General features: G+C 38.2%; 1 non-coding gene across 1 annotated transcript; it reads left to right on the top strand.

The window, feature by feature from the left end:
* Positions 1-2,242: 2,242 nt before the first annotated feature.
* Positions 2,243-2,358, top strand: LOC138286889 (U5 spliceosomal RNA). The gene has a single exon (XR_011202156.1). It is a non-coding gene; the product is annotated as a U5 spliceosomal RNA (small nuclear RNA).
* Positions 2,359-4,205: the final 1,847 nt, after the last annotated feature.

Genomic DNA, 4,205 nt, shown 5'->3' with positions numbered 1-4,205 from the left:
TCCAAGGCGCCAAGGACAGTGTATGCATAAATGGGCGCTAGTAAAAGACAATTTTGATTGGACAATTTGAAGCCAACCTATGAACCCTCCAATGGAAGACCCTACAGAATTTGGAATGTTTCTTACTTAAACCCACCGGACAAAGAGAAGTCAGCCATTTTTCCTCGATGCCAGTTTGAAGCCTGATGCCAGACTCCATTTTGGACGACACCCTGATGCCCTTTTCTCTATCTGAGAGAAAGAGACTTTGAGAATTCTCACCCTAGAGACTTTAACTTTGATTTGCCCCCGTCTTGCCCATGCAGTAACTTTGCCCCATTCTCCTTGCCGCTGCAAGGGAGCTTGCCCTTAACTTTGCCCCCTTTTGAAACTTGCCCCATGCTGATCAACCGGTACCTGAAGGACGAAGACTTTTCTTGAATGCTGATTGTATTTGGTAAATATGAAAGGATAAATGTATTATGCATTGTGTTTTTCCTTTTAGGTACCAACTGCTATTTTGATAGGATCCTAGCTAGAAGTTTTCCAAATTTGTGTTGACTAAATTCGTTTTGCATGAAGTCCCACATGCCAATGCTAATTAGAGGTTAGTCGAGGTATTCATTCAATGTACCATGAAGAATTGAAATCTTGTTATGCTGACCGAATGTATGCAATTAGTCAAATACAGTTAGTCACATTGGTGATCTGCATTGCTATAACAGAGTGTATCATTATTCAGATTTTACGTAGATTGCGTTTCTTCCGCCGTTATGGACAGCTGGTAATGTTCATATACATATATCAATTGGTTTTGAGACACATATATATCGTGCTAGCTTTGTTAATATAGGGAAATAAATTCACTAACTTTTAATAAACTGGTGTGGTTATTCATGACTGAAAGGTCATGGTGCGCAGAAATATCAACTGTTATTGATTTCTGATGTGTTATATTGATCTATTAATTGAGTATTGATTATCGATTACAACAGTCATTGATTATTGATTTGAGTGACTCGACTATTGAGGATGAGGAGAGCCCGACTCGGTTAAAAGATTCACCGACCTCCAACGTGTCCAGGTACGGGTAATTTATAAGGGCTGGACGCGTTATCACAAGTAACCTTGGATTTGCAAGATCTTAAAGAATTCGACTCTGGCCTTGGTTCTTTCCATGATCATGGAAGTCCTTCGTGATTCCCAATATCCTTATAATTTTTAACATGCAGCGATTTTACTGGGACTTTGTCGGATAAACCCACAGCACATGTCAGTAGAATTGCAGTCTTTAATCTTTCAGCGTTCCCCAGGCAGGCCGCCGTAAAGAAGCGTTGGCAAAGCCACCATACCCATAATGCACCGCTTGGAGGCAAAACCCCACTAATTACAGCAAAAGACAGTGACCACGAATCTATGAATATTAATTTTGTCTTTCCCTTTAAAAACCTGTGCTAACATTCATTCACCTTTATTAGCCTCACAGCTCAAGATCACAAATCGTCTTGTGTCAATCAATATGGAGCATTCTAGGAACGAGCTACGCACCTTTTGAGTTGTTTTTGTTTTGTTTCTTCACTTTTAGTTTCTCTTTGTATAGTACTAATGATAAACCAGAGAGACAGATTTATTATTTTTTGAATGATTTCGTTTGCTACTGAGAACGAGAGGTGCGGGACTCAATTCTACAAGAGTATGTCATTGTTTTTTGGATGAAAATCGTACGTTTTCTAACCATCCCACAATATTAGGGCCACTGACCCGATACAGTCCACTTCCGCCAGCGGCTGTCAGCGCGACCTTAGCCTTTCGAGGTCGAATGTGTAAGTTCTTTGTCCTGGTGTGAGCTCTCAGTGGCTTTTAACCACGCCCACCGCACGCTCCTCACTATCACTCATTCATGGGCTTCCCTTTAAAAATTCTTTATCTACTTGGGGCGGTTTTGTTGCCGCCTTGCAGACAGCTGGTTACATGGATAATTAAAGGAGCAGAAATTACGATTTGACCATGGAAAATGTCTTGCAGCCTTTCCTGTCACGTGACCTGCGACTAAATTTGCATACCCATAATTCCTCTCACTGCTGGGCTCTCCGCTTGTTTCTTTCTGTGGCAACAAGTGTTTTATCAGTGTAAAGTATTACAACTATTATTATAACTTGGTTCTATTTCGAAGGGTTTTCTATGATGACCTTAGTAAACCTAGTCGCCCTGATAGTCTGTGGAACGGTGTTTCCCGGCGCAATAGTCGGCGGCTGCTATTAGCATACTCTGGTTTCTCTTCAAATCGAATAAATCTTTCGCCTTTTACTAAAGATTTCCGTGGAGAGGAACATTTAAGAGTTTCATTCAATTTTTGAAAGCCCTACCAAGAGTAGGGTTACCCTTATACTGTGAAAAAGAAATATTGTGAGATAAAATTTCTTATTTGAGTTTTAAGTTTCATCTATCTATGGAAACAGATAAGGGAAAGTTAGTTGAGAAATAAAACATTTAACTGTCCAATTTGTGTTTTATTTCTGGATCAGCTCTTTATTTTTCTCATTGATTATTGAAATATTATTCAAATATCTTCTTTGACTTAATTGTAAAGGTCTGTTAAAATATATATTATAAACATATATATATATGTGTGTGTGTCAAATGTATGTATATTTATTTCAATTTCAATTTTTTTTTCAATTCAATTTCCAGCTTTATTTCGGTAAAACAATACCATAAAAGCATACTGGCAAAATTCTTACATTTCTAAAAGGAACAAAAACACTTTTTAAAAGAAAGAAAAAAGACAAAGGACAAAAAAAAGAGAAGAAAAAAAAAAAAATTGCACTAAAAACAGATCGAGACCAGGGCTCCCTCAGGGCCATACAGTGCAAATAGGCAAGTTATGGGTATAGATGTTGTTAAAAATCAACAATTAATCCATAAAACACTATAAAATATACAGTACACATCATCATGCAAATCACCATATAAATATTATAAAATTTTATAAAATTCCCCTAAAATATAAACCTTTATACAAAAGACAGTTAAAAATTGGTATCTCAGTAGTAGTAGAATTAACTATGGACTAGCTCAAAAAGTGACCATTATGAAAATAGGATATATGCTTTTGAATGATTATTTGCCTCTAGTAGGTTCAAGTTGCCTCTACAATCTTAGCAGTATAGATACCATCATCACGTGAGGGGTTATTTGACTTAATTTTTAAGAAATGATTAACAATCCCTAGGGCCCAACGTTTCCTTTCTTTCTTGCGTGCCTATATTACTTAGAGGTCATATGCAATCAAGTAATACAAAAAGGCACATTGTTCTAGCAGCAGCTAATATTCACTTAACTACTAGAGACAAGTTATCTGATGTTGGTCTTAAAAACAATAGATAAAAGTCGATTACAGTATTTCATTTGTAGGACCCATAAAATTTACCTCCCGTGCCATCAGGCACTTGTTTGCCTAACTAAGAGGAGATTTTTTGGGATAAAAGTAGATAAATATCAGAATCCAGGAGCAAGTTTCATAGGTGACAATGACCATTCTAGGTAACTTAATCAACCTCCCAGTAACTACGGTCCTCCCGGGCATAGACAATGTCCCCTGGGCTAGATATATCCTTGGCTGATTGTAGGTCCCAAGGCCATTGAATTGCAGAGGGTGACTCCCAATTATCGATTTCAGGACCATAGGTTAAGTTTGGGAGTTTTGCCTGAATTAAAGCGCCTACAACCTCAGGCCCGCCTTGTCTCTGATGAATGAAATTGCTATTAAGAATCGGCTTAGACCAAAAACAACATATGGTGTCGAGCTGGATCTCAAGAATCTGGCAGCTTCATTGTGGTTCCTGATTCCAGCATCCCTGCAGATGGGTCGGATCCATTTCTTCCTTAGTTTATCGTAGGCAATGCAATTTAAAAGGACATGATCCGTCGTTTCTGGTGTCTCCATATTACATAGCTCGCAGGTCGCCTCATGATTACTCCCATTCAGGAGGCCCCATTTAACGGTAAAAGCCTTGACCTGGAGAATCCCATATCGATACTTCATAAATAAAACTTTTGCTCGTCTAGGTTGAATAGTATCGATCCATTCCTCAGCGCTCGGTAATGGTTTAAAATCCAGAAAACTTAAGGTTAGTCTACCTGAATCTTTGCTATGAAAAGGGCTATTAAAGATGAAGTCCCAAAATACTTGCTTTAGTCGGATCTTTGATTGGGTTGTGAGTATA

Source organism: Pleurodeles waltl, chromosome 3_2 (assembly GCF_031143425.1).
Source record: "Pleurodeles waltl isolate 20211129_DDA chromosome 3_2, aPleWal1.hap1.20221129, whole genome shotgun sequence".
Lineage (NCBI taxonomy): Eukaryota > Metazoa > Chordata > Amphibia > Caudata > Salamandridae > Pleurodeles > Pleurodeles waltl.
This window is presented reverse-complemented; position numbering and strand designations above follow the sequence as displayed.